Here is a 22,757-nt window from a genome sequence, read left to right as displayed (position 1 = left end):
ATCCGTTTGTTTTCTGTCTATCCATCCATCCCTCCATCCATCCATTTATCTATCCATCCATCCATTCATCTGAACATACGTCTGAACATCTCTCTGAACATCCATCCATTGATCTATCTGTCCGTTCGTCCATCCATCCATCTGTACATCCATTCTTGAATCCATCCATCCATTGACCCGTCTCTCAAGCCATCCGTCCATGCGTCTGTCCATCCATCCATCCATCCATCCATCCATCCATCCATCCATCCATCCATCCCTTTGTTTGTGAGGTTATCTTTCTGTCTGTCTGTACATCCATCCATCCATCATTTCTGTCTCTCCATCATGTCTGCCTGTTCATCCATGCTTCTATCTCTTTGTCTGTCTGTCTGTCAGTCAGTTTATATATCTGTCGGTACATCCATTTATTCTTTCATCCATCTTCTTGTCTGTCTGGGAGTTTATCCATCTGTCTGTGGGTCCATTTGTCTACCAATTGTCTGTCCATCCTTCCATCCATCCCTTTGTCTGTCTGTCTGTCTGTCTGTCTTTCTGTCTGTCTGAGAGAGAGAGAAAGATAGATTCTTTCCTGATTCTTTCTATTAGTCTTTCTGCTGTTTTGTCTATTGTTCTATTGTTCTGTCAGTCATGTTGTGTATCAGTGAAAGGTTGACATTGCCCACAGATGTTCGTGCTCACTCCTCAAGGGGGATAGTGACATTTTCAGCACTGTAAGGGATGCCTTTGGGTGATATTTGTGAGGCTGCAATTTTATCATTTGGATGCAACTGAGACTCACTTGGGAGTTAAATGACTTTGTGTCCGCTGATATTTTTTTATACGTAGCCATTTATGGTGCTAAAATTTGGAATTCAAAGGATCACGCATAAAATGACCGGATGATAAACAGGTCAGTGGACGGGCTTTAAAGGGACAGAAGTAGTTGTGGCTCCATATGGTGGAAGATAATACATTTTCTAAAAATCTTTCTTCCCTGCAGATCTGTGGGCTGATAAATAAGCCAATCGTGAAGGTTTTTTTATTTATTTTTCATCTCTTCTTCCAAGGAAGGATGCAGAGTCTTGAAGAATTTGTGATGTAAAGTTCTGAAGTGTTTTTCTTTTTATTTATTGTTGCGAATGGGGACATTGTAAAGGTCAGAATGGTCTTGAGTGCTTGCTGCTTGCAAATGAAGCCGCTTTGGAAGATTATCACTACTTTGAGAGGGCTAATAATGATAGGTAGTCATTTTCAATAGTGTTTCTCAATTAGCATCCTGGCCCTGCTGTGGGCAGCAGAGAATGAAAGGGCATTTCAACCATATCTGTCTTCAGCTTTGCCTCCAATTACAGCAGCAAGATGACTGGAATACTTGGAAATGGAAAACGCTTGTTTTTTCTGCTGTTTTGATTACATGTAATTTCAGATGGCATGATGGCTGATGTAGTCTATGAGGTCACAACATTGCACCAGGTATATATCTTTTTTTCTGGAAAGGTTTAAAGAAATGCTTCAGCTCTGAGGAAGATAATGATGAAGCAACTAAAATGACTTGAGTAGCCAACAAATGACCTTGAAAAATACAGAAAACATCACAATTGTTCCTCTAGTCTTGCACAATGTGGCTTATATTTATTGGCATATTTACTGTAAACAAAGGATGTGCGGTCAGGGGGTGAGGCAATCGTTGTCTGCCATCATCAGATGTATACTAATAATAAAATGAATATTTGTTCACTGATCTGTGCTACTTGTTATTTGTCACTTGTTATAGTTGCAGCCTGATCTCACGAGAAAACGTAAGTATTTTACGTTTTGCCAGTTTAGTGGCTAATTCGTACAAATTTGTACGAGTTCATTCGTACAAAATTGTACGATTTTGAAAAGGAGGCGTGGCACCTAACCCCACCCCTAAATCATCATTGGGGGATGAGCAAATCGTACTAAAATGTACGAATTAGATTGTACGAATTCATACGAATTAGCCACTAAATCAAAAAGTTACGAATTGCTGTGAGATTGTGTTGTATAGTTGTGTGTAACATCCAGCTGGATGTTTTTTGGGAGGCATGTTAAATCGCTATGCATTTTACATTCTACCTTGGCACAATATGTACCTGCCATGTCTATAGAAAGAATGCTGAGACGATATATAAAACGCAATCGGTAGTTGGCAAATATATTGGGTGAATATGTTTAAAAATCTGAGTTTTGACTTTGAAAGAGTCTGCGCCTCACCAGCCACAAACCTCACCACATGCCACTGCTGTAAACCCAAGGCTGAACTGTCTAGTGGAAAGGCTAATTGAACGTAGCCATTGTTGGTGATACAAAACTAGTTTTTGTTAAGGAGCCATAAAGATGTCATCAGTAACATTCATATTAACCACCTTGAAAATGACTTGCCTTCTTTTTAAATATAATTATGCCTTTTTCTGTTTTTGGCAGAATGAAAAAGGCATAAAAGGCAAAGCAATAAAGCTTTTTTTTTTTTTTTTTAATAAACATAACTTCCCTTGAATAATCTTTTAGACATTGAAAAGCTTGACAGGATAATTGGTTAAGAACCACTGTGTTCGGTGACAAGAAGACTAATAAGGTTCCTTCACATTTTGCATGATGAAGGAGTGTGAGAGATACACGGCTGTTTAAAGTTGACAAATGGATATTTGAAGCGACGAACTGCAAAGACAAAGCAACATAAAAGACAGCTTTTGAAGGGTGTGTGAAGGTTACCAACTGCTAGAGAGGGATTGTTAAAGTCATTAGAGCACAATTGACTTTGGAAGTAGATGACGAATAGATCTGATGACTTGGAGCTGTATGCAAAAGTGCATTAATAGATGATATTTTCAAGTTTCCACCATTTCAAAGCTTTGTTTTTTGATCATTCTTTTCTAGTTAATAGCCAGAAGAAAGGGATGTAATCGACCAGGGCCAGATATGAACTTTTCAATTAAGGGCTACTTTGTGTGTGTGTGTGTGTTTAAGGGAAATGTATGTCATATTCTGGCTACACAAGCAGAAAAGTGGTCCTTGATGTTAGTCTTTCAGAAGCTTTGAACTCTTGTAATGGCATCTGAAACATTGAAATTGTTCATATATCTACTTTGTTGTTTATGATGAGAGCAGTGTTTGACCAACCAGTGGGATTTTAATGGACATTGAGAAATCAATCTGTCTGATTAACTGATAAGTCTTACATAATGCATGTAATTATAGTAAATGTGAGACTTTCAAAAAAAATGGTGAAAATAACGATTTATTACACAAAAATATTAGGTAACACTTTAGAATACCTATCCGTTATAACTAGTTTATCGATCAGTAATAAACTGTTAGTTTATTACTTGTTAAATTACATGTTAAATGACTTGTTAAATTATTTTTAATAGTTTGTTAATTATTTATAATTGTGCCTTATAGATAACCAACAGATAACTTACAAGCTGTTAGTTAACAAGTTATAAATGACTTGTTAACTGTACTTTAATGATTTATAACTATACCTAATAAATTAGTAATAGATCATGAAGAAGCTGTTGTTAAATTACTTACTAAAGATTGCAAACTATTCTTCATTTATTAACTGTTAGTAAATGAGGAAAAGTTGCAACTTTAGAATAACGCCCCAATAACATACATTAGCTAATAACTCAGACTTAACTAATATATTAACACGAGGTTTAGTGCAGCATTTTCTTCTTGTTGAATCAACTACAATTTTATGTCCTACTTTATATTATGTGGTCTTAACCACTATGGACATTTGCACCAGAAATTACAGTAAATACAATGTACTTAGTGTGTACTCGTTTCTCTGTCAGTCAAACTTCTGGGAAGTAGGAAGTAACTTCTGTGACTGATGGATAGCTGTAACTGAGACATGCAGACGGCCAAAACACTCGATTTTGTTTCGATTTTAGTAACTACAACTTTGATTTTTATTCAGATTGCGCTCTCATTTTATCTGTAACACTGCAAGCTATGACATAGACTTGCCTTTTACTACAAAGATGATGTTTTCACGTGTAAGTACCATGGTAAAACGGTGTAAACAACAGGTCTCTGGCAGAAATGGTGACATAAACAAATGAATAACCATCCATAATTCAACACTATTGTGTTGATGGACTAAATGTGGTTGATGGGATGTTTTTGTGTGGACTCTTACCTTTCAAAATAAACTGTGATGTACAGAAATGTGTGTGTGTGTGTGTGTGTGTGTGTGTGTGTGTGTGTGTGTGTTGTTATTACATGATATGTACGCCATATCTAATAAGCGTTTTCTGCAAAACTTACACAAATTTAGCAAATACATTCTTTAAAAGCTTTCCTTTGAAAAACAACTAGCTGCAATGGGTGCTTAGGGGATGTAGCTTTAAACTGATGTAGAGTTTTTCAAGTCTACTCATGTTCTTTTTGGTGTAATCTATTCATAAACATTGACATGTGGAAAAAAACAACGCCTCAGTGCGTCTTCATTTAAAACTGTTACTTCATCTATCACCCACACAGTCTCTTCAGCAGAGCTTTTTAAGACATTTTCTACGGATGTGTCAGGTCAGACTGACCTTGCCACCTCAGACTAAAAGAGTTGTTCCTTTTCAGTAGCGATTCCGACTCTCCACAGCATCCAGTCTCTGTCTTCTCTTTGTCCTCTAATTAAGATGCTCCAGCGGCTGCACTGCCTGCATTACTGTCGAAGCACTCGCAGAGGGAAGCTACGTTGTCTGCTGTTCACACAGGATATGCCTCAAAGAGAGAAATCCATTCCTGGGCCAGTCTCTTTGAAGGCGCCGCAATCAATTAGATCTTGCCGAGCAAGATTTTCTACTAAACTTGTAGATCTATTGCATTGGATGTTTTATTTTTCTCTCTCTGATCTGGCCTTGATATGGTGATTACTATAGTTCTGTATGTTGAAGAACTGAATTGAAAATATCTGTCATGATGTACTCTTGTGTCATTTTAAACATGCTTGTTATTTATTTGAATTTAAGTGCAAGGGAAAAGGTCTTTTTGGGATCAGGAATCAGAATTGAGCCCATTACCAGTTTAATTATTAGTAACTTTAAGGAATAAGGGTCACACTTAATTTTAAAGTTCATTTTCCCCTATTAACAAATCATTAACTATGACTTTTAGCACAATATACCTCTAATTTGCTTCATATTAATAGTTATTAAGGTAGCAGTTGGGTTTGCTTTTCTTCTAAAGGTTACAAACTTGAACAATATAACAGTTTAAGTTAAAATTTATAAGTTTCTCATTTTATAGACTTCACATTATTAGAACCTACTGTACATTATTATGAACAGATGTACATTGGGAGAAATAAGCGTTCAACATGTCGTCTTTGTTCTGTAAAAAAAATAATCTAAATGAGCTGTTGACATGGGATTGAACCAGATTTTGGTAAAGAAAAAAAACAAACAATTCAAAAATAAAAATATAACAAAACAAATAAAATATGAAAATAAAATGTTATACGTTATAACAATAGAATGACACAAGGAGAATGTACTGAACTACTGAAATGCATTTATTACTTTATATAAATGGCTTTTTTTGGTGTCATAGAGAAAATAAAGTCACAGGAATTTTGAGGTGTGAGTTTAATAAAAAAAAAAACGATCTTGATTCTGTGGGTCTCATCTATCAATCTATCTTTAATTTGTATTTTCTATTGGATTCAGGTCAGGTGATTGGTTGGGTCATTCTACAGCTTGATTTTCTTTTACTGAAAGCATTTGAGTTTCCTTGGCTGTGTTTTGGATCATTGTCTTGCTGAAATGTCCACCCTGGTTTCATCGTCATTATCCTGGTAGAGGAGATGTTGGACTAAAGCAGCTGATATTAACTTACAATGACAAAGGGCAGAGGGTTGCTGAGTAACTACTGTGAGATGTCTGGGCTTTCACTGCCTTTTAGACCCTCCCTTTCTTCATGTGTTCCATACATTTTTCCCTGTGTAATTTCATTTTGTTACACATAACTTTCTAAATAAATAAATTTCTAAACTAATTAATATTGTTTTCTTTTGGATATATGGATTTCTTAGGTTGTTACCAAAATCTGGTGAAAATTCAAATCAACAGCTCCTGTATGTTTTCTGACAAAAGTGGTGACATGTTGAATACTTATTTCCCTCACTGCATTAAAAAATATCTAAAGCTTGTAGTTATACATTTGATTTTTCACTTGAATTAGTAAATGCAGTTTAATTATTAGTAACGTTAAGGAAAAAAGGTCACACTATTAACAAACCTTTAACTTTGCGACTTTTAGCACAATAAACTTATATGTTGCTGCATATTAAGAGTTATTAATGTAGTAATTGAGTTTAGGAATTGGGTGGGATTAACAATATATAATATGTACTTTATGGGTACTAATAAACAGCCAATGTCTTATTAATAGTCAAGTGAAAAGTCACTAGTGAGAAATTGTCCCATACTAAGGTGTTACCAGGATAAATATATTATCATTATTATTGCTAAATGCTGTGAAGAGATTCTAACTCAAAAACTATAATAGTAACTTTTTAAGAAAAAAATAACTTGTTTTTATAGCTGGGAAAGATGCAACCAGCAATCACCATCTGTTACTATTACTTAAAGTTTATTTAAAGTTTATTTTATTTAAAGTTTTTGTTTTGTTTCTTGGAGCATGCTGTTGTCTGTGTTTTGCACTGTCTGGAGCCAACACCTAAGCTTTTCACTCATCATAGCACACATGCTGCTGATGATGTGACAATAAAAGTGATTGTTTTGATTTGATTAAGTTGAAATTGTAGTATTCAGGTGACACTTTGTTTTTGTTTTTTAGGCTATCGATATTGACAAAGACTTTAATTTAATGATCCCATTTAGAAATTCTTCTTACTATAAGTAATTTTGCAACTACCTGTCAACTTACCCTAACCTAACAATATAATTTTAAAGGGACTAGCAGACTTATGGTTACACACTGTAAAAACTGACTATTAAAAGTCAAATATTTTTAGCATATTATTTTTTAACAAACTGCAGGGCTCAACAGTAAGGACTGCCCGGTGGCCCAGGGCCAGCGTGAGAGACACTTGGGACATTAGACCGGATCATTACTGGCCCGATTGGGAAAGTGCTGCCTTGTCACTTGCATTTAATTTGTCTGACTATTTGTCAATTGCGTGCATTTTAAGTTTGTGCTTTTAAGTCTTTAAACACTACCTTTTCTGTGATGTAGAAAAGTTTCCGGTTCCTCTTATCTGATTGAGCATGCTATTTTTTTCCGTAACCTGGTAACAATCAGTACAGCAAAGAAACGGCAACATGGCGGCAACATCAAATTATAAGGCTAAAAGAAAACGTCTGTTTCTAACATCTTGGAAGTAGACATTTACGTGGGAACAACACGACAAAATAAAAATGAAGTGATGTTTTGCACAGTTTTCCGTCAGTTTGACAAGTCAGCCACCTTTTGTTAAATAATTTCAAACCGCAATAAAATACCTGCACATTTTCCATACTGCTCTTTTTGCTTGCATAACACTTTTATTTACATTTTTTTTAAGTGTTGAAATTCTAGATTTACAGACTTTATTTTTGACTCTTTATTTAAAATATGTGGCTAAAAATAGCTATTAACTTCCCTTTTTTTTTTGGTGGGGCCAGTGAAAATTTTGGCAGGGCAAGTAAAAATCTAAACCACTGGCCCATTCAGACCAGTAGAAAAAATCCTAAGCGTTGAACCCTGATACTATTTTTTTACTTAATATTTTTAGTTCGTTTGATTGATATAATATGAGATGACTAGAAAAAGTTTATTTGATTCAGCTAGAAAATTTAAGGCAGTGGGCAATTTTTTACAGTGCAAAGGTAGTCATCAGAATGTCTAACAGGCATAAAAAATAAACTGTATTTTAAATTATGTATTTGTCAAATCGCATGACCTTGAGCTCAGCTCCAACAACTGTTGATGTTACAATTTAACTAATTTATAAACATGAGTTATCAGAAAAAGCAACTTTGTTCAACTTTTCAATATGAAAAATTGGAGCATAAGTCAAGGTCTCATAATGCAAGTCGAAATCATCAACAGAAAACAGTCATGGATTTATTAATTAATATTTACAGGGAAGCTGTATGGAGCTGAATGGATTCAAAAACAGTCTGGTTGTGCTGGAAAATTATTTTCCTCCTGTTTTTGGATCTTGACAGAAGTGGTTACAATGAACTGCGTAAAGTTTCTAAAATGTTTGTTTCACTGGTTCCCTAAAAATAAATAAATAAATAAATGAAGGAATAACAGCATGCTGGTTTGGAACTGCATGAGGATGTATAATGACAGAATTTTCATTTTTGGTTCAACTGTTCCATTAATTAGATTTTCTCTGGTTTCTTCTTTGCTTTGGCAATGTGTTTCTTGGCCTTAAGTCATTCAGCTCAGAAATAAATTATGTGACATCATCTGCATGGTTGTAATGAAAGGGGACTGTATTTCACAGCTGCTGTTAGTCCAAACTCAAAATCTTCTGCCTTTGATTAGTATCCCCCTCCGTTTTAAGCTAATTTCTTACCATTTTGGCTGTCTGTTTCACTTTTATATGAGAGTGAATGCTGTCAAATATATACTTTGTACTGAATAAAAACTATAGAATGTTTGGTGTATATCCTGTTCATTTCAAAACAGCACTAATTGTATGATGGTAATTGTTCTTTATGTTTCAAGGACTAATACATTTATACAGTATATCTTCCTTCGGATTTAAATTATGTTTCAATTTTCAGAAAAATGTAGACATACGCTTTCACTTCCATAAATGATACCAAATAAAAATAAAATGATTCTTTAATGGAATATTTTTGTCTATTTCAATGGACATCAGACTGCACATTATTAGAACCCGCTGTAGATTACACTGTAAAAATTCCACACAAATCCTTCATGTTATCCCAAAACAATTAGATAAAAAAGTACTTAATAGTTTTTACGAATTTAAGTGGATTGGAAATAAAACAATAAAGTTGCCCCAAAAAATAGAATAATTGTGTTGCGTCTAGGTATGCAACGGATAACCGATTTCACTATTAACTGAGCTTTTATTTGTCATGGTTTAATTTGTCAACTAATCGCAAAGGCTTCTCAACACCGCGTTTCTGCACAGAACGAAACTGCTGCAACTAAACAAAGTAATGCCAACTGTGCGCAATTTAAAGTTCCGAGCTTGTACACCAAAGCTAATATGCACACACACTGTATTAAAGGCTAATTTTTCAACTATGGCTGAGGCTATTAACTAAGGGCTGTTCACATATCACATCTTTTGCACGTACAAGTTCATTATTTCTAGTGGTGGTATGCAGCTTGCACATGCATATTGACAGCGACGGGCTCACGCTTTCTAGATGCACCTACAGTAGTTGAAAGAACGATACTACTCTAATGAGAAAAAAAAATACAAAATGAAAATACCAAACACGGTCATAATATAATTGATCAAATGTGCCTTTCAGACAGAGGTTTAGCAGCCTGTGACTACTTGTTCTCTTTAAAATGGAAATACTTAGCTAATATGTAGTTTAGATTTACATCAGACAAATAATATGTTTTATCTTTTTACATATCATTTATTTTCATGTAAAACATTACTTATGTTTAAATGCCAAAAACTTCTTTCACTTATTTTTAAGACCAAAGACAGAAATGGACTGTTATTTGTTATTATTATTAGTTTGTGCTGTATTAATTTATTACTGAGCAGCAATAAACAACACTTTAAAATATAAAGAGTTTTCATATGATTTTATAAACTAGTAGTGTTTTGAAATGAATGAATGCATAATAATCGTGATAATCGTGAAATCATGATTATCCCTCAGACTATAATCGTACACACAAAATCTAAAATCGTTGCATCCCTAGTTGCTTCAACTCATTTTAAAATAAGTAGTTTGAACAAGCAGCAAAAGAACTTTTCTTTGAGAGTATATAAATTATATGAACAAAACTATTTTTAAAGCAATCCTGATTGTAAGCCTGCAATCGTACAACTCTTTCTTTTTTTAATCTATGCAGTATTGACAAACATACTGTATCAGTAGGGGTGAATTAAAACACTGCAAATGTTGCTTACTTCTGTTTGTTTTGCCATGGTTCTCTACGGCGTAATGGATATTTTTAAAATGAAAACAGGGAGAACCTTACTTATTGGATTTGAAAAGTCCAATATTATAGGGCGCAGGCTTTGAACATGACCTTGCATGTGATATCCATTTGTAATGGTGTAAGAGTTAAGAGTTGTGGCCAGCGTTAGGTGTAACGCATTAAAAGTAATACGAGTTACGTAATATTTATTTTCTAAGTAACAAGTAAAGTAAGTAATAATATTTGAGTTACTTTTAGTTTAGTTAATTTACTTTTAAAAAATTAATTGGTAAATTAAAATGATCATAGTCATGTTGAATCCCGCATGCAATGAGAGAATGCAGAAGACAGAAAGGAAGATGGCGGAGCCTTGCAATTCTGCGATGGAAATATTCTCTTCATTTTGAACACATGTAAGAGAAGGAAAAGAGGATTTTCAGAATGGACAGTGATTTTACTTTTCAATCAGACACAAAAAGTACAAGTAGCAAACGCATTGTTTTAACTGTCATTAATTGGTAAATATATGACATGTACGGTTGAACAATTATTAGCCCCCCTTTGAATTTTTTTCTTTTTAAAATATTTTACAAATGATGTTTACCAGACCAAGGAATTTTTCACAGTATGTTTGATAATATTTTTTCCTCTTGTGAAAGTCATATTTGTTTTATTTTGGCTAGAATAAAATCAGTTTTTACATTTTTGTAAAAACCATTTTAGGGTCAAAATTGTTTGCCCCTTTAAGTTATATTTTTTGGAATGTCTACAAAACAAACCATCATTATACAATAACTTGCCTAATTACCATTTACTGCCTAGCTAACCTAATTAACATAGTTAAGCTTTTTAATGTCACTTTAAGCTGTATAGAAGTGTCTTGAAAAAATATCTGTCATCAAGGTAAAGATAAAATAAATTAGTTATTAGAAATGTGTTCAAAAAGCTTCTCTTCGTTAACCAGAAACTGGACTAGCTCTGGGGTCAGGAATTTCTCAGAAGATAACATTATCCTACATAAATATTTGTGTGTGTGTGTTTTTTTATTAGGCAAATGAAGGTTATGCAGTGTTTTGTTAATTGCAGAACACCTCTATTTAAAAAAGAGAAGGAAAAAAACCCTGCCAGTTCTGAAACAGATTAAGCCTCAGCCAAATCAGAAAAAGTAATGTAAAAGTAACTCAAAAGTAACATGACACATTACTAACCATAAAAAGTAATGCAACTAGTTACTTTTTGGGGGAGTAACTCAATATTGTAATGCAGTACTTTCTAAAGTAACTTTCTCTAACACTTCCATCTTCTGTTTATGCTCTTCGACATGAACTAAGTGCAGACATTTTAGCTGCACACTGACATGGATTTAATACAACACACAATTGCGCAGAGCGCGTAAAGTAATGCTCAGTTCAGACAGAGAGAAAGAGAGACCTGATAACAAATGTATTCCGACTTTGCTCACCTTTGATGTCAGTCCCACAAATCCAAGGTGCTTTGAGCATGTCTGTCCTTGAAGTCGAAGCGGAGAAGAGTCCCTTGTGGGAAAGATATTGTAATCCTTAGCAGAGTAAGAATAAGTGTGTTAAAGAATTGTTTTGCGGAAAGAGTTTGAGAAATTACCCCTGAGTCTCTCCAGTGCAGCTGGAAGATCATAGGGAAATACAGAGAAAATGATAGCAAAATGAAAAAATATTACCTCATATTTTTGTGCTTTTAAATGGGATCGTCGGGGTCATTCTGCTTTTAAGTCACTGATGTTTACGTTTAGATGATTTCGCCTCAGAAATCTCGTTTTGAAGCCTGCTAAGCTGAGATTCATTTCTCAGTGCACCTTTATTGTCTATTTTTGGCCTTTTACCTTTTCATAAGCAGTCGCTGAGGCTTATAGAAGGAAATATAAAGAAACTCTAAACTGAATTTAGGTTTGGGAATAAATAATAAGTGGCACTGCACAATAACCCTAAAGAATTTTTAGTTGTTTTTTTTAAATATACAGCTGAAGGCAAAATTACTAGCCCTTGTGATTTTTTTTTCACAATATCTCCTGTTATATTTTTGCTATTATTTTGTGTAGATATATTTTGGCTAGAAAAAGCAGATTTAAACTATTAAGAATATTTTGAGTCAATATTATTAGCCACATTAAACATTTTTGTTTTTTCAGATTAGCTACAGACTGTTGTCCAGTGACTTGCCTAAATAACCAAACTTGCCAAATTAACCAAAATAACTTATCACAGATAAATCAGACACAAAGAGGGAGGGTGGGTGCTCGAGGATCTACCTGAGCTCAAACTCCTCACTCGCCCTGCAAATGGGAGTGAGCCCCGGGCCCGAGATTCTTACGAGCTCAGGGCCCTCTCCCGGGACAGCATGCCAAACTAGCTTTATTTCCAATCATCAGTGATGTAAACAAGTGTACAAGTGTAAACTCTTGAATTGCCCTTTTTCTTTTTACATGGCGAACTTTGTAAGTGGAAAAACACTTCACCAGTAAGAAAACAGTTAAACAGACCATCTGCACCACGAGGATAAAGAATCACCTCCTCCATTCTGCCTCTTTACTTTCACTTTCTCTTTCTCTTCACTTTTACTCTACTCCTTCACTTTCGTGGAGCTAAGCACAGAGATTTGTTTCAAAACTATTTCTAAATTCAGTTCTAATTTCCAGCAAATGAACAAATGAACAATAATAACGAAGTGTGGTCAAAAAACTGAGTTATATCCACATACAAGTCCTATGTAGGCGCCAATAGCCTAGTGGTACTGTATGCCAGGGGTTCTCAAACTTTTCAACCCGAGACCCCCAAAATAACAATGCCAATGACTGGCGACCCCCACTATTTTCGAAAGTGGTTATAATCATACAAATGTTGTACGCAACTGCTCACACAAACCAATAGGCCTATAAACACAAGCATATTGACAACACAAAAAGTGCAACAGTCTAAGAACTATATATATATTTTTAACTTTATTTAATATTAACCTTACCTAATAAGACTGGTGGGCACAATATTTAAGTTACATCACAAGTCTTTTCTTGGTTTAATTTTGTAGACTAATTCAGTCATGTCTGTATTTATTTTAAATGTACATAAGTTGCATAAAGGTGTCAGAAAGTTTATCTAGTGCCGTAAAATCAATCTGCTGCAAGTGACGCTATTGCTCTGTCGTTAATCTAATGTAAAAATCCCAGGGGTTGCGACCCAATGGGGAAAAAATGAAAGGCTGATGGCTTTTTGTTTGGATGTTGCCTTTTTATGTAACTATTATTAGCCCCTTTCACACAGTGATACCGGAAAATATCCGGAAAATTTACGGAACGACTTTACCGGTATGTTCAAAAAAGCGCTGTTCACACAGGCGAGGACGTTACGGAAATTTTCCGGAAAAGAGCATTCACACATCCATTCCAAAATACCGGTAAATTCTGACATCATTCACCACAAATGAGCTTTAAACGGCTGCGCTTGTAACGGCTGCGCTTGTATATGATGATCAATATTGTAAACAACTTTCACAGGATCATATTCGCATTTCGAGATGTTCATAATATGTGCGTGTGCTGCCGCTCACAGGCTGTTTCATGGGCACACGCAAAGCTTGAAGGTAAACAAACAACGGCTTATCATAAGCATCTTATTGATGATTATTTGCACAGTTGGCATTAAGGAGAACATATAAACGTTATCTGACTAACTTCTAGCAGCTAAATGCGTCTGGAAAAATATTCAAAGGCTTTTATTCTCACAAACCGCGCGGACGTAAATGCGTCTGACTGTTGTGATTGGCTAAAGCAGAAGTCTTACGTCAGCACGTTCTAGACGTGCACGCGCTTATTCCGGAAATATTCCTTCTGCGTTCACACAGCGCAGCATTCCGGCAAATTGCCGGTAATGTTACAACTTCTCTTTCCGGAAAATAGCCAGAACGAATTTACCGGTATTTTCAAAAAGGACCTGTTCACACATACAACCTTTCCGGAAAATTGCCGGTAATTTTCCGGAAAGGTCTGTATGTGTGAAAGGGGCTATAATCTTCTGTAAGTTATAGATAAACAATGGTAATTTAAAACGTTTATTCAAATTTATTAGATTTTTGGAAATAACCAAGTGACCCCCTCTCATTGTCCCGCGACCCCCACTTTGAGAACCACTGCTGTATGCCAATATATAGCACTGACGTGCTCATGGCGACCCGAGATCGATTCCCGGTTCGAGGTCCTTTCCTGGTCTTTCCACTCTGTCTGTTTCCAATGCTTTCCTGTCTGACATCTTTACTTTCCTATCATAATAAAGTTCAAAACCCCTAAAAAATAATTATTAATTTTTTTTTTTAAATACACGTCATATGCCCCATATGATAATTTTTTATGTGATATAAAGTGGGTCTCAGACCAGGCAAGAAGCACTTTGTTAAATTCCATTGTTCCATTGTCTTTAATTATGGAAATGTATTTTATTTTCAGCGCTCGTCTGCTGTTTCTGATGCAGCTTGCGTTTAAACGGCCTGTCATCTCATTTTACGTGTGAACATCTAAATAAATGCTTAATTCTATTTAACCGATTGTACTGGAATTATTCACCGGAAGGTGGCTGAAAAACACTTGCCATGCACATTAGCCCATTCCTGTCTGGATTGAGGCTCAACATTATGCAGATGTTAATTTGTGGAACGCCTTTGAGTAAATACAATGCTGTGGCATTACTCCATAATGAGGAGAAATGAAACTATTTATAACTCTGAAGTAAACAATCCAGAGCCACACATCCCAGCTCTTCGCATTCTCAGCTTGAACCCTATGGGGGGGAAGAGTGTGGCTGTATCGACTCACAGTTGTAATATGTAAATAAGCCTGCTAATGATGCGGCGTGGATTGGCCCCATCGCATGCGTTTGATGCATATTTGTTGTCGTTTCTCTCTTGCAGAGGTTCTTGGGAGGAGAGCTCCAGTTCCAGCGAGCCCTCTCTAACAGCCTTAACCCACGTCCACACGCGCACACTGACTGCCCGACTGCCAACATCAAAGGTACCCGCCCAAGCGTCTGTCTGTTTTCACTTCTCTCATTCATTACTGCACACATCATTTCGCCTGTTGCACCACTTGTTCTGTTTCTTTATCATACTATGAAACATGCTGCGAGGTTATGATGGTTTTCTTTGACCATTTTGATTGCAGATCAGTCATCATAATGTGGTTAAAAAGACAATGGATAATAATAAGGAATATGAATATATGAATGTTCTGTTTAAAATGCTTGACTCTGTGCAAACAAGAGGCAAAAATGACAGATAACAACCATCTCTATTAGATACAGCCTGCTAATAGTGCTCAGTTGTTAATAACAGTTCAAATGTGTGTGCTTGTGATATAGACTTTTCCATTAAGGGGCAATCTTTCCAGGGCCATTTTTTACACAACAATTTTTTAACCTTTACCTTGTTAGAGGTGCCATAGAATGCATTGATAGGAATACACGTGCAAAATAAGCTCAATTCAGTTTTTAAAAAAACATATGAACAAACTGAGTAGATAGTAGGGTTGTCGTGATAACATTAATTCATGTTACAATACTATACCAGCTGAAGTATTGTGATACCAAGTAATATTGCAATATTGTAATTCATAACATAAATCCATGAAATAAAAAAAAAGTGTTACAACCTTATTTAAGTCTAGGAGTATTTGTCTAAAAGGTGTAACAAAGAAGACTAAATTTTGGTAAATATTATTGACTTAGAACTAATAAAAAGATAAACGTGGAGAACACACTTCAATCCTCGGCCCCAGAGTGAAGAGTCAGCACAACGTTTAGAAAAAATAATCGTAAGAATTTATTTAATTTAAATATTTAAGGTTATAATAGGCTTACTAGAATTGAATTCATAATACCTTAATTATTAAAAAAATAATTCGCACATCACTTCACCTGAACTATTTTGTAGATAACTGACCAACAAAATAAAGAAACAAATTATACCGAAAGAAATTTTTTTTTACCAATTTTTTTTATTTTTTAGTCTTATCAGGTATTCCAAATTTCACTTTAAGTCGTTCTTTTTAAGAGATTGTTGCGGCTGTTGTAGCTACTAAATCATATTGACAGGAACAGAAATGAACTGATTCAGATGTGCATTCAAACTGAAACATTGAAAAAACGTGCAGTCGACTACCATTAAAGGCGTGAATTCTACACAGTTTTGCAACCTTAAAGGGCTCCACAGACTATTCAAATAAAATGGTGAATTGTTACAAAACTGTGTTCATGCCTTTTATTGTAGCATATTGCACATTTTCTGATGTTTCTGTGTTAGCTAAAAAAGGAACTTAAAAGTATTAACTTGTATTAGCAAACAAAAATGTTGTTCTTTGCTGTTACTTGCTACTAGATTGAGTGTCACGGGCAATACTTTTAGTTGAATTTTTAGCAAGACACTCCTCATACCTGTGGGTTTTTTTGTTGCTAGTTGTGACAACAATCATGTGACAGCTCTTATAAATAACCTCGTTTTGTTTGATGTCTGTGAATAAACCAAGATATTCCCATATTACTGACTTTCTGTTTTTCTTTGATATTAATTAGTCTATTAATGCTTCTGAAATGGCAGATGCCATCATCCCGCTTGTTCATGCTTTCCTGTTTGTTTGTTTTTTTATTGTGGGCGTTCCGCATAGTTTTCTTGCGGAATTCTGATTGGGCAGAATGAAAGCGTGCCCACTCAATTGGCTAGTAAGACGGAAGTTAAATTATATGTATTTCATACCGCAGCCTCTTGCGATTAGCTAATAGCAACGTTTCAAATCGCAATTGCGATTCAATTTCGATTAATCGCACAGCTCTAGTGAATACCTTTATTAATTGATTGTTACAATTTATATTTGTTACTACATGTTTTTTTTTAAATTATTATCTATGATTGACCAATAGTGTTGTATGGCACAAAACAAAGACTGTTCAGAAATTTGTTGCTCTTTTTTGCGCTATCATCGTTTAATGACATTGTGTTCCGGGAAAACTGAAATCGTGTGGTGGACGTCGATCCCGGTAACTTTTATTTCCTGATTTTGTACTGCAAATTTTTCGTTTAAAAATTAAGTATTGCCTAAAACTATTGCCTAACCCATTCTTGTCTTGGCTCTTCTTGAAAAAAATCCTTATTTATTAACTATTTATAACCATTTATTCTTTTTTTACTAAAACAATTTTTTATGGGTTGTTCTAAAATATTTTCTCTAGATAACCTAAAAAAACCTCTCATTTTCATTATTAATTTTGTTCATTTAAATGAATAGTTATGATTGTAATATAGGCATGGGAGGATAACCGTTTTTAAGGTATACCGCGGTTTGGAAAAGTCAAGGTTTTAAAACTGCCAAAATTTTCTGCAATACCGTTTCTAAGGTATGGAAAAAAAAATTTATTTCCTTTTTTGTTTGTTTGTTTGTTGCTTTAGGACAATAGTATCTCCAGCAGAAAAAATATCCAAAGATGTCATTTAACATAGTAAAGAAATCTGTTTTTGAAACTAATGAAGACAGCAGAAGTCAATGATTCATTTTTTTTTAATTTAGCTTGACATGTTTACTGCTCCAAAATATTTAAAATATCTCAAAAAATGAAATAGATTTTGTTCAAAGGGGAAAAAAGTTTTTGTTTTTTACCCAGGCATTTAAAAAGAATATATTTTAGAGCAGTAATCACAATACCGTGATAATGTAAAACCATGATGTTTTTATCCAAGGTTATCATACAGTCATAATCTTAAACCGGCCCATGCCTATTGTAACATTAATTCAGATTTTTGAGCAAGTAAACACAGTGTGATGCATCTGTTTTTACTTGCCTCCCTGTTCTTGTAGTACAATCATCCTGTGAAGATGTATAATACTGTGTAAAATGGGCATACTCTCTATGTAAATAAATACAATGAGGATCCATCCTCTTTGAGAGGCGTCACAGCATGGCATGCCTTTGATTTGTTGTACTGTACTCATAACACACTGAGTTATTTAAGGATTGAAGGATATTCTTCTAACTCTTTCTTGCTGCCGGTTCATTCCAAGAGGCTCCTTGCATCCAGAGTCACTTCAAAGAATAAAGAGAGGGGTAAACAATAGCTCTTTCCTCCTCCAAAAAACAATCTTATCTCTTCAGTGTTTTATACTGGAAGCTGCTTTGAATCCCAAATTTAAGGCAGTATTGACTATGACAATGTAGTTTTTCCTCAGTGAAATAATAAAGCAGCTATGAAGCTAGACATTCTAAAGCTAAGGTGTAATAAAATCATTTTAGATGCCTACTCTGTCCAAAGGAGTTGTTGTTTATACATTTTTCAGGACAGTGTAGAATCTTCGGCTTTTTCTTTGGTTGGCCATGATGCATTTTAGTTTTAGCTTTATTTGTAGCTAGCGCTGACTACCCTGTGTGCACATGGATAACCCAATCTTTATGTATAGGTGTGTAGAACGAATACATTTCCATGATTTACTGTATACATTTGCCTTCTTTTGCCATGGTTCTGTATATTCAGAAGCTGTGGTTTGTAAGCCCTGCTGTTTGTAAATACTCTTGTAAAATACTCCATTTCATCTATGGCAGGGAAGTAGGCGTATTGAAACTCTTCAAAGGTCTGTCTAATCTCAATTAATTGGATAGTTCACACAAAAATTAATCCTATCATCAATTACACTCCCTTTACATTTCAAACTGATAACATCTTCAAAATTAAGATAAAAACCTGATAAATGTATGTCTCTTTATTCAAAGTACTTTCCTCTTATATCAATCTAAAGAATGTTTTAGCGTTATATTTACCACCTTTTTTTGTGCAATAAAAATGTCATATGAATGTTGAAGTTTTTTTTTATTATAGAATCATCAATGACAATAAAGAATCCTTATTGTGAACAATGTAGTGAGCTAGTGTAGTTAGATTTGTTTGTGCTTTTAATTTGTATTTAGACAGCCTGTGTTATCCCCACAGTGAAAATGAGGGTAATTTAAAGCAGGGGTTCTCAACCTTTTTCATTGTGCGGCCTAATTCTTTCTCCGATAAATTTTTAATTGCACACTTCTCTGACATTTTCACCAAAAAGTTTGTATAAAATGCTCGTTTAAACCTTTATTAGCAATCTTATATTATATTATACATTTGTTGGACCTTTTATTATTTTCTATATTCAGCATTTTATTAAAAATTTATTATTTCATTTAATTATTTATAAAACTATATATATATATAGTTTAATGTTTCTTTTTTTCCCTAATAGAGAGTATTTTTTCAACACATTTCTAAACATAATAGTATTAATATCTCATCTTTAATAACTGATTTATTTTATCTTTGTCATGATGACAGTAAATAATATTTTACTAGATATTTTTCAAGACACTTCTATACAGCTTGAAGTGACATTTAAAGGCTAAACTAGGTTAATTAGGTTAACTAGGCAGGTTAGGGCAATTAGGCAAGTTATTGTATAATGATGGTTTGTTCTGTAGACTATCAAAAAAAATTGCTTAAAGGGTCTAATAATTTTTTCACTAAAATGGTTTTTAAAAAGTTTAAAACAGCTTTTATTGTAGCCAATATAAAACAAATGAGACTTTTTAAATATACACACAGGTCAACAGGGAGAACCACAGGTCAACAGGAAGATTGCAAAAGACCAGCTTCTGGACTGACTGAATATCTACTATTAAATATCTACTATTCAAAAATATACAGACAAATGTAAAATACAGTAAAATACCCTAAATCTGTTGAAACACATCGATGATGGCAGTTGAGTTTGCAGCTGGATATTATTGGCAGATCGTTGACAGGAACAGTGAACAGCTCCGCCAGAGCGTGTCTGAAGCAAGTTTATTTTACATTCTTCTGCAGAAACACCATTGAGCCTTGCTAGATCCTCCCGTGTGGGCGTGCGTCCATTATAAAACACTCACAGGACATTAATATGATATTTTAATGATATTATGTATGATTTATTATCATATTAAATGATATATTATATAGTTCACACAAAAATACACAAAGAGAGACTTTCACTTCACGCATAGTTTGTGAATGAACAGACTTACATGTAGTAATTGCTGACGCGATCATGAGGCTGTTTTTGCCCCAAAAGTAATCAATGTTTTTGCATTTGAAGTAATCAATCAGAGACCAAGAGAAAGTGCACTACTTTCATCATTTAAATATAATATAAAAGGTAATCCTTGAAGCATAAACGTCATGTCTGTTGTCTTAAGATGCATCAGTTACATCAGGTTTTCACTTTTTTCTTGTGCTTGAATGTTAAGACGGCCCTCCTATGAATTAGTCAGTCACTGAAATGCCCCCCCACCAGTTTGTGTTTGAGACCCCTGCCTTAAAGGGACAAGTTCAAAGAGATATCAAACATTATTTGTTGGTTATTTTGAGCTATTTTTATCTTACATCTCGTAAAAAGTCGCATAATCGGTAATCTTTTAAGCAGTATTCAATACATTGTTTTCAAGTAGGAAGTGTAGGACAAAATCTTACTTTTAAATTGTCTGTAAGACAGCATAAGTCTCCTACACATGAATTCCACAGTGAACCCTTTTTCAGTCAGAGATCTTTTTCAGTCTTTTGATTCTATGATCTTCTTCATTGCTTCTCAGGGTCTCCCTGTTGACACTGTTTGTGCTCATAACAAAATGCATTAGATGAATGAAAAGCTCTGCTCATCGTAAGGGCCTTGACATGTAATGCAGCACAGCTTGACCTCTGAGGTTGTTAATGCGCCTTTGTTTGAATCTGAGTGATTGAGCTTAATGCGTCTTTAATTTGGTATTAGAACTCAGTTGGAGAGGGGCAGAGGAGTGTTACAATGGGAGCAGGTGTTTCTTGAGATCTATTTTTTTAATAGCTCCAGGTCCAGGATCAGTTTCCCTCTACCCGTTTATCCGCCCTGCATGCTTTGAACCCTCAAATCTGATCTCTGAACAGTACCAAATGGCGATTGTCGTTACTCCATGGACTCTGCACACACAGATGGGCCTCAGGTGGAGCTGGACTGGTGATTCATTTATGTTGGACCTCTAGCCCCCAGAGGAGAAATGAGAGGGTTTATCTTTTTGAAGGGGAGATTGGCTGAGGTTAATGAAATGAGACCATTCTCTAATTGGGGGGCGTTTCATTTCCCATCATTTATTTTTCTGTCTCAGTAGGCCCCTTCTGTTTTGTCAGCAGTAAATACGTATGTTTAGTTTACTTTATTTAAGATTTGACAGGACAGAGTATTGCAGCACAATGAAATCCAACTCGAAATTGTATTTAACAAAACAAAAAAAACGACTATATAACGTGATAAACAAAATAAAAACAATAATTAAAAAACATCAAATACTATATATTATAAGTTATCTACACGACAATTTTAGAGCACAAGGAATAAAGGAGAGTTCATGACATTTAGTTTTACTCCAGGGTGTAGCAAATGTCTTATGTAACCAATGAAGTTAGGATGACACTGTGACTGGAGCCTTTAACAAGAAACAATGCAGTGGTGATAAACTGTCATTGAGTATTTTATTGAGAGTACGTATGGGGGCTTCCTCACGCCTTTCACTCAATGTTGGAAAAACCTATTATTCGACAATATAGATATAAACCCTTTTTGCAAGAAAAGTTAATAATTTTATAAAGTAATATATATATATATATATATATATATATATATATATATATATATATATATATATATATATATATATATATATATATATATATATATATATATATTTAAACGAACATATTTCTAAAGTTGTTTTTTGTATAATATTTTTGCACTGGCTGCCAGTTGCAACTCGCATCAAATTCAAAGCTCTGATGTTTGCTTACAAAGCGACTTCTGGCCTTGCTCCTTCTTATCTGCTCTCACTTCTGCAGATTTATGTGCCCTCCAGAAACTTGCGTTCTGTGAATGAACGTCGCCTCGTGGTTCCATCCCAAAGAGGGAAGAAATCACTTTCCCGAATTCTCGCATTCAATCTGTCCAGTAGGTGGAATGAACTCCCTAACTGCATCAGAACGGCAGAGTCACTCGCTGTCTTCAAGAGCGACTAAAAACTCAACTATTTAGTCTCCACTTTTCTTCCTAATCTGCAATTGCCTCTCTGGCTCCACCGCTAACTGTACTACAAAAAAAAAAAAAAAATTAATTAAAAAAATTACTAATGTTTTTGCGTCTTACACTTTCCTACAGCACTTATTCATTGTTGCTCTTATAGTTGTGTAAATTGCTTCCTTGTCCTCATTTATAAGTCGCTTTGGATAAAAGCGTCTGCTAAATGACTAAATGTAAATGTAATTAATATCATCCTTGCAAACAAAAACAGTAACACTATGCAAGTTGTTTTTAATGCTTTTTTCTTACTAAAAACCTAATTAAGTATTCACACAAGTAAATTCAGGGTTCCCAAACTTTTTTAAAGTAGGCTACTTTAATTTCAGACATAAGGATTAAAGGCCTGTAAATCACTTAAAAAAACAAACATACGTCCTTGTAAGTGCTTGATTTAAATTTGAAATGGTTTCATTTCAACAATTGTACTCGGTTGTCAAAAACAGAACAAAATCTGAAAAATTTATTTATTTTTTATTTTTTATTT

At 34.6% G+C, this 22,757-nt stretch overlaps 1 protein-coding gene across 26 annotated transcripts in view; it reads left to right on the top strand.

Moving 5' to 3' along the window:
• Positions 1-22,757, top strand: part of arvcfb (ARVCF delta catenin family member b) — a 423,234-nt gene that overhangs the window by 155,531 nt on the left and 244,946 nt on the right. For all 26 annotated transcript variants that reach the window (XM_073950724.1, XM_073950712.1, XM_073950705.1 and 23 more), the window contains exon 3: positions 15,046-15,145. The gene's annotated coding sequence lies outside the window, so the exon portion shown is untranslated. The remainder of the gene's footprint in view (positions 1-15,045; positions 15,146-22,757) is intronic.

This window comes from Danio rerio, chromosome 5, assembly GCF_049306965.1.
Source record: "Danio rerio strain Tuebingen ecotype United States chromosome 5, GRCz12tu, whole genome shotgun sequence".
NCBI lineage: Eukaryota > Metazoa > Chordata > Actinopteri > Cypriniformes > Danionidae > Danio > Danio rerio.
This window is presented reverse-complemented; position numbering and strand designations above follow the sequence as displayed.